The sequence below is a fragment of the Gymnoscopelus braueri genome (genome assembly GCF_963280865.1).
Source record: "Gymnoscopelus braueri genome assembly, chromosome: 6".
Classification (NCBI taxonomy): Eukaryota; Metazoa; Chordata; class Actinopteri; order Myctophiformes; family Myctophidae; genus Gymnoscopelus; species Gymnoscopelus braueri.
The window spans coordinates 44,394,445-44,407,851 of record NC_137607.1 but is presented as its reverse complement, the minus strand read 5'-3'; the positions used below and the strand labels follow the sequence as shown (position 1 = coordinate 44,407,851).

The following is a 13,407-nucleotide window of genomic DNA, read 5'->3' as shown; positions in this document are numbered from 1 at the left end:
TGTGTGTGTGGGGGGGGGTGTGTGTGTGGGGGTGTGTGTGTAGCTCACAATACAATATATCATTGCTGTTGAGCAGAAACCTCTTATCTCTATATTTGAAGTTTTTGTGTTTTTTCGTAAATGAACGCCCTACTTGATCATACTACAGCGTCACACAAAAGCATCAAAAGTAGCAGATACGCAAGCTCGAAACGCGGCGTGAAGCAACGCGCTTTGAGCTTGCAGATCTGCTACTTTTCATGCTTTTGCATTTGAATCCTGGATAGTAACCGTTTTGGACATATAAGGTTTCCACCCGACAGAGACGATAGAAACGTGTGTGTATGTGTGTGAGTGCGCCGCGCGTGTGCGTGACACACGTATACGTGCGTGTCATCTCACAGCCCAGGTTTCGGCAAGGCATTTACTATTCATTTATTGAGGTCAGAAGGAAAAACTGAACTCTGTATTAATGTCTCAACAGCCATACTGCAACCTCTCCCCCTTCCCTGACAGACATTATGTGTTTATAAAATACAGCACCGTTATTATTTATAGCTGCTCACACATACCACTTCACTATATGCTATATTACTGCCTCGGGCAGGAGAAGACTTGGAGGAGGCAACACACACACACACACACACACACACACACACACACACACACACACACACACACACACACACACACACACACACACACACACACACACACACACACACACACACACACACACACACACACACACACACACACACACACACACGTCAGGTTAGAACTACAGTCTTTCTCTTGCAGGTGCATGCAGTGGTCGAAGGAGATTTTACTTTACTAGTAGCAATATTAGCAATATTACCAATAACATAATATTCTGTTACATGCAAACGTCCTGAATTAAAAGTTTTACTTGAGCAGAAGTACAACAGTATTGGCATCTAAATGTATTTAAAGTAACAACATTTAAATATTGTGAGCTTGTAGATCGTCATTTTTTGTTTTTCTTGGAGTAGCCAAAGTATAAATCAGGGCTTAAAGGAGTAGTTCATTTTCTATCAATTACACACCCCATGAAGCATTGAATTCATGAAGATTTTTGTGTTTTTGTCGCATTCCTAAGTCAAGAATTTGATGACTGGCGGAAAGATGCTAATGTATCCGGTAGGAGACTCTTTGTGTCTCCTACCGGAGAGACCACCGGTCATCAAGTTATTGGGTTAGGAATGCGACAAAAACAAAAAAATCTCCATGAATTCAATGCTTCATGGGGTGTGTAATTGATAGAAAATAAGTAATATTTTGGGTAAACTACTTCTTTAAGTGCTTAATGTACATGTGCAGTACAACTGCTCAACATCCCTTCAACAAAAGCAAAATGAGCGTGAACCCGTCCTTGGCCAACTAAACGTGGAGAAGCAACATTCCGTTTTTAGGCACCACATTATGTGGATCAAAACTCCATAGAAAACTGCAGGTCTGCTCACAACTCTCAGTTCTTTTATATCAAAGCTGCAAGACTTTTTCTGTTTCTGCCGTTGCCTGTCTTTTCATTTCTTGTTCAGCACTGTAACTTTATTCTCATATCTCTATCTGTTTTGTTACTCTTTGATAACTTGTTTTTAATTGCATTCAAATGTCCTTTTTATATTGCGTTTCTTTTGTAGTATGTCCTAGAGCTGCATTCCATAACTTTTTCTGTGTGAATTTCTATTTTAATAAAACATTTCAACCAATCTGTATGGTAGAGCGTTAAACCCCATATCGTCTCTGTCGGATGGAAACCTCATATGTCCAAAACTGTTACTTTTCAGGATTCAAATTCAAAAACAGCAAAAGTAGCAGATCAACAAGCTCAAAACGCATCGCTTCGCACCGTGTTTTGAGCTTGTAGATCTGCAACTTTTGATGCTTTTTTTGTGACCACTACTGGTTGACAAATGATAGTGCATGAAGCTCACGATACAATATATTCTCCGCCCAAACAGGCTTTCTATAAAAGCTCAGCAGTAGAACATGGGTCCAGGGTCCAGGTATAGGACATAAAAGTTATGGATTTACAGTTTTAATGTTCTTAATATTTTGTGTGAAGCATAAATCGTCTTGCCTTGGCCAAACCCTCCGACCCCGTAATGCTCTCCAAAGTGACAGCCAGACCCCACACAATCCCCATTAACCCGTTAAAACCGGGAACGGATCTGTGTAACCACTTAAACCATTATTTCATACTTTGGCTATTCGAACATAGCAGATCTACAAGCTCATAGCGCTGCACTCGGTGCCGCGCTATGAGCTTGTAGATCTGCTATGTTTGAAAAATCGTGAACATTTGTGCAAATCTATGAATATATATACATTTTTAAAGCAAGCATTTTTAACTCAAATCTTTGCTTCTGAGGGTCCCTGGAACAAAACATTTTGAGATGGGGTCGGCGGCCAAATACATATAATTTTGGGGGTGCTTGACATGAAAAAGTTTGAGAACCAGTGATATAGCAACATAGGTTTTTTGTTTAAACTGTTAGGATTTAGAAAACATTTGTAGATGCGTTCCCGGATTGAATGGATTAAGCACCTATAACCACAAAACAAGACCCTGCACGGTAACTGCTGCGACAGAGTTCTCGATGTGTGTGTGTGTGTGTGTGTGTGTGTGTGTGTGCAAGTGTGGGGTTGCGTCATGGACATTGTCCCCCGAGGCCATTAGCTTGGTGCAATTACAGCCGCTAATAACAGGCCTGGAGGCCCCCTTAGTGAGGGGAGTGGCGATTATGAATATGTTTTGGCCATAAATGAGAAGCCTGAGTGTCTGACGGATGACGGAGCAGTAATTGCTTTAACTGCCAGCGCGGAGATGGCGAGGAGGTGACACGCAGGGCAGAAGGGAGGGGTCAGGGTTGGGAGGAACGGGTTCCAGCGACGAGCGCCGCATACAAATAAATCACTTAAGACGAAAATACAACATTTATGAAAAAAAACGATGACAAGTGCAAGAGGACGCAAGAGGCATGCTAATCACCCTCACGGCTAACAGCCAGACAACAATAAGCCACAACCATGACCAGTGACCACATAGACATTACACACAATGTGATGGGTGGTGGTTCTTATTGTTTTTTTTAGGGGTTGCAACAGTTCAACTTAAACCCTAATATTGTCTCTGTCGGGTGGAAAGCTCATATGTCCATATGTATTGTTACTGAACAAACACTCTATAGCAATGAGTACTATCAGAATGTAGAGCTATTTAGCACTTATTTTAACCAAGAAAATCACTTATCCTATACCTTTAATGGAAAAAGTAATCAATAGAAGAATCGCTACGAAAACAACTGATAGCTGCAGCCCTGTTGTTGTTGTTGTTTGTGTGTTGTGTTTCTCCCTTTTCTTCTCTGTCTCTTTCACAGCTACAAAAGGCCCGGCTGCTATCTCAGTGTAATTTGCTAGTGATGGCTGGTCTTCAGAGGTGAGGTTCTGGACAGAGTGGCACAACAACAACTTTGTTGCTGTCGGCCAGAAACCTCTCATCTCCATATTTGAACTTTTTGTGGGTTTAATTAATTCCCTATTGATCATACTGCCGTGTCACACACACGCATCAAAAGTAGCAGCTGTACAAAGCTCAAAACACAGAGCGGATCGAAGCGTTTCGAGCTTGTCGATATGCTACTTTTTGCTATTTTTGAATTGTATTCCTGAAGAGTAACAGTTTTTGGACATATGAGGTTTCCACCCGACAGAGATGACTTGTTCTCTGTGGACAAAAGGATCGAGCTGCCAGGATTGACAATGACAGAGATCGGCCGAAAAGACACGGATAGTCAACAGAAAAACATCTCTGCTATATATCCACCTGTATACACATTGTTAACCTCATGAACCCTAGCGCAGTGGTTCTCAAACTTTTTCATGTCATCTGCTACTTTTGCTATTTGATACCTTTGCGTGATGCTGTAGTATGATCAAGTAGGGCGTTAATCTACCAAAAAACACAAAAAGTTAAAATATGGAGATAAGAGGTTTCTGCTCGACAGCAACGATACATTTCGTCAAATCGACTAAAACGTCTCTTGGTCAAGTAAGACCACATGTACTATTGGCTACTATGTATGGGACAGCCCTATACTAATCACGTCATTAAGAACACGTCCGGCTCTCGCATCGTGGACCCGAGGGGCCCTGGCCTGACCTCTGTGTCCAACAGCGCCAGTCACCGGGGTTCCAGGCTCATGCGTTATGGATGAGGCCCTGGGCCCCAGGGTGGGCAGGTCTGCTCTTTATTTATGAGGCGGGTGCGTCTCTCATGCAGGCTGATTTCCAGTGGTGTAAAGTAACTTTTACTCAAGTACTGTACTTAAGTACAATTTTGAGGTATTTTTACTTTACTGGAGAATTTCCAATGTTCAGTACTTTTACTTCTACTCCACTACATCTCAAGAGGCAAATATTGTACTTTTACTCCGCTACAATTATTTGAAAACTTTAGTTACTGGTTACTTTGCCGATATACATTATTATATTATAAAACATACATTAACCACTTTAGCCCTATTTTATACCTAGGCTAATTGAAAATAGCAGATCTACAAGCTCACAACGCATCGCATCACGACACTTTGTGAGCTTGTAGATCTGCTATTTTCAAACATTTTATTACTTTCACTTTTGGTACTAAAAGTATATTTTGATGCCAATACTTATGTACTTTTACTCAAGTAACATTTTGAACACAGCCCTATTACTTGTAACCAAGTATTTTAATTGGGGTATCGCGACTTTTACTTAAAACATCTTCTTCCGCCACTGCTGATTTCACACCAGAAGCGCGCCCTGTTCAGCTCTGAACGTGGGGCTCTGTTCCACCTGCTGCTATAAGCCCTGGCCATCTCCAACACACAGTCTGTGTCTTTCATCATGTGGGCGGAAAAAAGTACTCTGATGGGGGTTTATTTCCCCTCCACCACACCTCTCTCTCACAGTTCCCACTCTTTTTTTTCTTTTTTCTTTTTACCTTTCTGCCTTTTTCTGAAACCCTCTCTTTCCACTCTACCTCATTTTCTCCCTCTGTCCCTCCAATCACAGGTGATTATTGCTCTTTCTCTGTCCAGGTCCTTCTGCAGGACCAAAGGCCCAGGCCTTTGGTGCTACAGCCGGAGGGAATTCACTGAGAGGACCTTATATTATAAGGTCCTCTCAGTGAATTCCCTTCGGCTGGAGGAAGGCAAGGCTGGAGAAAGTACCGCAAGTAAGTAGGTAAGCAGATAAAGGTGGAAGGTTTGGAGTGAGAGAGATAGGCCTATCCTCTGAGAGACGGTGGAGAGAGACAGAAGTCAGGAGAGGCCACAGCAAAAGGAACTATAAACTCCAACTTAAAACCTCCAATAAGAGAGCGGGGGCATCAGGTGGAGACGGCCGCCGACAACACTTTATTGTTTGCACCAAAAGTCTGCCTTCTGCGGCCTAACTGTAATAACGGCAGGGGTCCCCCCCCCCCCAACCTGCAGGGCAGACCCTCCACCCCTGTATTGAGATTGATCGGCTTCATCATAAAGCACACAGCGAAACTGATATTTGTTCCTCCTATAGCAAAACAACAACCAAACTCTGAAGGAAATGTATTCTGCTGCAGTGCGGTGGTTCTCAACCTTCTCTGGATCAAGGGGCCCACTTGAAAATCTCAAAAGAAGCAGTAGTATTAGTAATAGTAGAAGTAGTAATAGTAGTAGTAGTAACTGTAGCAGTCTAAAGGCTGACAGCAGTACAGCTGGTGGTTGATAGTGGAGGAGACAGGAGGAGTGCTTTGTAAACATTATTCTCCGATAGCAGGTTCCGCTCCGAGGTTAACTGGAGGGTGTTAGTTCCATGGAAGAACCGTAGATCTTAACTAAAGATAAGTAAATGTGTTTTGCGTTAGCAGGAGAGACGCTGATGTGGCTAGGAGAGAGGCGAGGTGGAGGGGTTGTTTATATGGGAGGGGGGCGGGGGTGAGCGGGAGATAATACAACAGGCAAATACTGCCTGGCAGATCACCTGATGCCTGTAGTGTAGACTCACTTAACCACTTAAACCCCAGCATCCGTATTCGAGAAAAAACACAGGAGATAATAGCAGATCTACAAGCAAATATTCCCCCCGGAATATGTATGCTGGGGTTCAAGTGGTTAACGGAATGAGGGCTGGAATGAGGGCTGCTTCTTTCACAACTTTTATTTCTCTGGTATCTCGCTTTTCTCCCGATATGTTTTCGTCTCCTGCTGTGGTGCCTGCAGAAGTTTTGCTATGCGTCTGTCTGTTAAGCAGCCGGTCATCATTAGTTGAGTTTCAAAAACGATGCAAAATGTTTTATAGTGCGGCTCTGTCTGCATGTCACTGTCTTCAAATCTGTCAGCCAGTCCAGTGGAGGAGCCCTGGGCTAATTGTACTGCTAACGATAGCTTTAAAAAAAGTACACCACTAACAAGCTGTACTGAACACACACACACACACACACACACACACACACACACACACACACACACACACACACACACACACACACACACACACACACACACACACACACACACACACACACACACACACACACACACACACACACACACACACACACACATCATAAGAGACAGCATCTATCTCACAAAAAGACAGATACAGAAAAAAAGCCCCTGAAAAAAATGTTAACAGCTGGAGAAAAATACATGTATTATCTGCATAGGCAAATGTTAACAAGTTTATAAAAGTATGTTAAGTTGGCTGTTCTTCACACTAACCTGCCAGCCTGATCTGACCTGAAAATGCCCCTTGATGCCCCCTGGCTTCACCATGGGGTAAAGTAAACAATGGCCACCTAGCTAAAAGAAACAATAATATCCAGTCACCGGACTGGACTCTCTTATCCAGAGAGAGTGAATTTATGGACTCACTGTTGCGCCAAATTTTGACAAGATATCGGTCAAGATAATTGGTAATTGGTGGACCAGGACTCTCCAAAAATCGGGATTGGTATTGGACCCAAAAATCTGGCATCGGTTGGGCTCTTAAATGATAAGATTTGTTGTTTATTTCTGTCTTCTTGTATTGTGCCATTCCTCCATTTCCCTTCTACGTATATCCAATGTATCTCTCTCCACTCTCCCTGCCTCCCTCTCCCATACTCTCTATCACTCTCTTTCTTCTTACTACTTTCCCTGGCCCGTTTACTCCCCCGCACTCCCTCTAACTTCATTCTGTCTTTCTCTATCCCTCCCTGTCCATCTCCCTCTGTCCCTCTACACCTCCTCCCGTCATCTCTCTCCGTCTCTCTGATGAGGTCAGGTGGCGTGTGTCCGTCCTTGTTAAAGAGGTGCCAGTTCCCTTTTCTTTTTCCCATTGGCTCCTTAACCGGTCAATTAGGCTGCATGATTCAGCCTGTCTGGGAGGGTTGACCCCTGACCCCCAGCCCCCAGCAGGCCTGCCTTGGCCCAGAGCCTCTGAGAGGAGCCAAGTTCAACCCAGAGAGAGAGAGACACACACGTACACACGCACACGCACACACAGAAAGACTTTAGCCAAATTCCAATACTCCAACTTTCACACTCGTTCACTCCACTCGTGCCATAGTCCCGCCTCCGAGCGAGGAGGAGATGATTCGATTGGATGCGAGTCCGGAGGAATCGAGCAGGTTGGACTGACAGCCACATTCCAATACTCACACACATTCCTGCCTACTCGCTCGCTACTCCTGGATGTCATGTTGCATATTAGACCCTGTATTTCTCATATATGAGGTATATATAATAGCTGTTTGACATGCCTTCTAGCCCACACCATGCACAACAAACAGCATGATTGTATATATAAAGAGCCAGCCATTATTTAATTTGTTGCTTCAGTAGCTTTGATCACTGTTATTCAGATATAAAAGCACTTCAGTATCTCTGCAGTTTAATCAAGTGGGACACTTTTACTCTCAGACCGTTCGACACAGGCATGCAGGCACGTTGTGTTTACATTTTAGGATAAGAGCACGCAGATCAAAGTATCGTCGGCTCTAAAACATCCCTTTGAAGTCAGCAACACGGCACAACTTTTTAGACCCCATCTCCCAGACAGAGTAGACAGACACCCCAGACACTCTGTGAAAGCCGGTCCAAACGCCTTGGGGTGCTCACTCGCTCCCCTGTCTCGGCTCCTCTAAAAGCAAATTACCATTTGGGACACAAACAATTTCAGGGTTAACTCTTTGACTGCCAGAGTATTTTCATAAAGTACTCCCCCAGTGCCAGCAATTTTCGTGTTTTTTTATTTTTATATTTTGAATTTTTCTCATGAAAATAATTTAAGGGGACATAATGTAAAGACCCAGCACAAATCCGCCACTAGAGTGCAGCACATGACTGCTTGATCAGATCGTTGGGTCTCTCTCAGCCTTCTTGGTAGATTAGACAAGGAAAAACATGAAAACGGAAGTGACGTCGTCCCAGATTGTTTTGATCGCCAAAATGCCGTCGTGATACACGACGGCGATGACTGATCGTCACCCAGACCATAGATTATAGAAGAGAAACTGTCCGTTTGTCCGTCATACCGTGTGAAAGACCGTTTATTTACCTATTTTGGACGAAAATGACTGGGGAAAAGAATCAAAAACCGGAAACGGAATCCAGGTCATGAAACCGGATGCAGATGTCCGTGAAGTAAGTGGAACTCGAGAATAACATTGAATATTAACACATTTACCGCCGGGCCCGTAGTTCTACGGGCCGTTAAATCCAACGGTTAAGCGCCAATCCCGTAGCCTACGGGCTGTGGTGCTTTTTCCTTTTTTTTAATTTTCTAGGGGGACCATTTTCAGTGTAACACCACCCGATCGGACCGGAAGTGCGATCACGTTTTTTGTTTCCCGTCTGTCTCCATTCTAAGTCGTACACATAAACCCCTGTAAAAGCTGTACAGGACATGTAGTTTTTCATCCTCGCATTTCCCATGTTAACTTAAACGATCAGAACTCAAACATGGCGGCTCCGTTTGACACGCGGTCTCGACGAGTAGACACCAGGACATGTGCCCGTTGTTTACAAACATTGGATCGGGCAATCTAAAGGATTTTAACGGGGCCTATGGCGACCTGAAAAAAACAAAAAACAACAATAAAACCTTGGCACTGGTGAGTACATTATGAGATTAGCCCTTGGCGGTGGATGTGTTAAGCAGCATAGCGCAATCAGAGATTAAACAATGAACGCGCGTCCAGCGCGTCGAGCGCGTCGACGGCCAACTGGACAAAGTAGCACTTGACGCGTTATCGCGTCGTCCGCAGTCAAAGAGTTAAGCTGGAGGACCGAATGTGGAGTGAGCGAGTGAGCAGAGATTTGGGTATTGGAATTTGGCTAGAGAGACAGAGAGAGAGAGAGAGAGATGTCTAAGCTCTATGTTCTCTGTGCCCTGTGTTCTCTATAGGCCAGGCTAATACTAGCCCCATGTTCTCTAGGTCAGGATAATACTAGTCCCATGTTCTCTAGGTCAGGCTAATACTAGTCCCATGTTCTCTAGGTCAGGCTAATACTAGTCCCATGTTCTCTAGGTCAGGCTAATACTAGTCCCATGTTCTCTAGGTCAGGCTAATACTAGCCTCATGTTCTCTATAGCCCAGGCTAATACTAGGCCCATGTTCTCTATCCACAAGTTTCCTAGGGTGTGTGTGGGCATCACTTCCTGTCGATTTGATCCAATGATATCCAATGAAATCGACAGGAAGTGATGCCCACACACCCTAGGAAACTTGTGGATAGGTCAGGCTAATACTAGCCCCATGTTCTCTATAGGCCAGGCTAATAGCCCCATGTTCTCTATAGACCAGGCTAATACTAGCCCCATGTTCCCTATAGACCAGGCTAACAGCTATAGCCCAGGCTAATACTAGCTGTGTGTTGTGCACTACATTTCACAGGTTCAGATCATCAAAGGGGAGGAGAAGATTGGAACGACACAACCATTTATCCCCTGAAATCGACCTCAAAGACGGCTATAGGAGAGTGGGACAGAGACACAGAGAGAGAGAAAGAGAGAGAGAGAAACAGGGGAGAGGGAGAGAGGGCATGAAGAGAAATAAAGAAGAGAGGAGTAAGCAGAGAGAGACCAATAGAGAGAGAGAGGAGTGATGAAGACATACAGTACAGGCAGACAGAGTAAGAAAGAGACAATGGAGAACAAATTGTGACAGATAAGGAGAGACAGAGACAGACAGAGGTGTATTGGGTTGATGGAGGTTAATATGCTGTGATTAAAGTCTGTCTCTCGTTGTTTAACCTTGATACCTGAGGAAGACATGGTTATTACTGCCAAGTGTCTCACACACACACACACACACACACACACACACACACACACACACACACACACACACACACACACACACACACACACACACACACACACACACACACACACACACACACACACACACACACACACACACACACACACCTCAGTTTCCGATAATGCACTTCTCTATTGTAGATTGCAGACAACATTACGTGTGTGTGTGTGTGTGTGTGTGTGTGTGTGTGTGTGTGTGTGTGTGTGTGTGTGTGTGTGTGTGTGTGTGTGTGTGTGTCCACTGGCCGTGCAGTTCAAATCCCTCACTGTCACACCTTAAGAGTGACACACACACACACAGCCCTGATATGGAGATTTGAGGGCGGAGAGGGAGAGAGAGAAATAGAAGGAGAAAGGGGAGGTGGATGAAAGACAGGCGGGAGGCGGGGGGCTGAGATGGAGAGCCGAGGGGAGCACAGCGAGAGAGAGAGAGAGAGAGAGAGAGAGAGAGAGAGAGAGAGAGAGAGAGAGAGAGAGAGGGATTGAGGGTATGTAATTGTAGATAAACGTTACGGTAGAGAGGAAGAAGAGAAAGATGAATAGATAGAGAGAAAGAGAGAGGGAGGGAGTATGTAATTGTAGATATGTTACGGTTGAGAGGAAGAGAGAGAGAGGGAGGGGGAGAGAGAGAGAGAGAGAGAGAGAGAGAGAGAATGTAATTGTACCATAGATGTTATGGTCGAGGAAGCGAGGGATGTGGAGAGAAAGAGAGAAAGAGAGAAAGGAAGGATAGAACAAGGGATGAAGGTGGAGAGGATGGATATCTTGAGGCCTGGCCTGTAGCCACAAAACCTCCTCTCTCTCTCTCTCTCTCTCCCTCCCTCTATGTCTACCTTCATCCCTCGCTCTATACCTCTCCCTCCCTTCATCCCCCTCTCTCTCTCTAGCTCTCCTCCCATCCCTCCCTCCTCCTCTCTCTATCATTTCTTCGCTGTCGGGCAGAAACCTTGCATCTCCATAATTCAACTTTTTATGTTTTTTTTCCCCCGTAAATGAATGCCCTGCCTACTGTACTTCATCATACCAGAGTGTCACACAAAAGTAGTGAAAATAGCAGATCTGCAAGATCACAACGAACGCATCGCAAGGCGTTGTGAGCTTGTAGATCTAGGTATTTTCACTATTTTAAATAATTTAAAAGACGGTTTTGGGAATACAAGGTTTCCATCCGACAGCGTCGATTTCTTTTTATGTGTCTTTTTTTTATCTCACAGAGATGAGACCCGCTCTACAGACATGTTTATTCTCTCTCTCTCTCTCTCTCTCTCTCTCTCTCTCTCTCTCTCTCTCTCTCTCTCTCTCTCTCTCTCTCTCTCTCTCTCTCTCTCTCTCTCTCTCTCTCTCTCTCTCTCTCTCTCTCTCTCTCTCTCTCTCTCTCTCTCTCTCTCTCTCTCTCTCTCTCTCTCTCTCTCTCTCTCTCTCTCTCTCTCTCTCTCTCTCTCCTCCACTTGATCATTTAACCCTCTACATCTGTCGGACTTGCTCTTCCAAACACTCTCTTTTCTCTCTCTCTCCATCCAGTACTTTTCTGTCCATCTGTATGCACCCCTCTTTCATCTCTCTCTCTCTCTCTGTCTCTCGCCATGTCTTTCTCTTCATTCTCTCTTGTCCCGTCTCTCTGCTCACGTACGATGCCTCTCTCCATCTCCCTGCTCTCTCCTCTTCTGCATTTGTATCATAATATGTTTCTCCTCACTTCTCTCTCTCTCTCTCTGAGGGGAAACTATGGAATGAACAGGTGAGACAAAAACAGAAGAGATGGAGACCAGAGGGATGTGGGAGTAAAAATAGATCAGGGGAGAAAGAACAAACAGAAGGGAAAAGGAAAGTGGGAATTGGCAAGAGAGCGACAGAGAGAGAGAGAGAGTAAGAGAGAGAGAGAGAAATAGGGGGTTGATTGACTCCACCTGGTAGGGAATGACACATGAAAAGAAGCAGAAAAGTGTGTGTGTGTGTGTGTGTGTGTGTGTGTGTGTGTGTGTGTGTGTGTGTGTGTGTGTGTGTGTGTGTGTGTGTGTGTGAGAGCGAGAAGATTAGGGTTAAATGTAAATGTACAATACTCTATTGGCTCTGCCAATTCAGCTAACAGGTCAACGTGTAACACACACACACAGAGAGAGAGAGAGAGAGAGAGAGAGAGAGAGAGAGAGAGAGAGAGAGAGAGAGAGAGAGAGAGAGAGAGAGAGAGAGAGAGATGCAGGGATGCTGTTTCCAATAAAACAGGTGGAACGGCATCAGAAATGCAACCTGCCAAGTAATCCCTTAAGAATGCACCAAACATAAGAGCCAGCGCTCTCTCTCACACACACACACACACACACACACACACACACACACACACACACACACACACACACACACACACACACACACACACACACACACACACACACACACACACACACACACACACACACACACACACACACTAAACTTTATGTTCAAATCAAACTGCCTACAGTAAGATTACTCTGTTAATTCTTCATTCAGACAGTTTTAAATGTTTGGAGGCCGGTACGCGTTTTAAGTCACGGGAGTCAGGGAGTTGTACTGTATAGTGTTCAAACTGAACCATGCCTTCAGCGTCGTCTGTCTGTTGTGCTTTTGGCGTTCTGATAAGAGCTGTGTATATATTATTTTAGTGGCATGTTTCTGATCATGGCAAACTCTCTCTCTGTCCCTTCTTCCCTGTGACAAACACAAATCCTGACCTAGAAACGACAAAACAAACAAGCCCCTCCGGAAGAAACCCCACAGCCAGGCTGCAGGGAGCGCCTTTTGTCAGCTTCTCCGGGCATTCGCTTGTCAGTCGCTCCCTCCCACCCCAAGGACCCTGACGACGCCTGAAGGGGTGTGTGTGTGTGTGTGTGTGTGTGTGTGTGTGTGTGTGTGTGTGTGTGTGTGTGTGTGTGTGTGTGTGTGTGTGTGTGTGTGTGTGTGTGTGAGCGAGGTAGGCAGCAGGGGAACAGCCAACCCTAACCTCCTCACCCCACCTGAGAGCGTGTTTTTGAGTGTGTGTGTGTGTGTGTGTGTGTGTGTGTGTGTGTGTGTGTGTGTTTTTGTGGCTGTGTGTTT

At 44.8% G+C, this 13,407-nt stretch overlaps 1 protein-coding gene across 1 annotated transcript in view; it reads right to left on the bottom strand.

Moving 5' to 3' along the window:
* ptprsa (protein tyrosine phosphatase receptor type Sa) overlaps positions 1 to 13,407 on the bottom strand; it is a 282,355-nt gene that overhangs the window by 155,828 nt on the left and 113,120 nt on the right.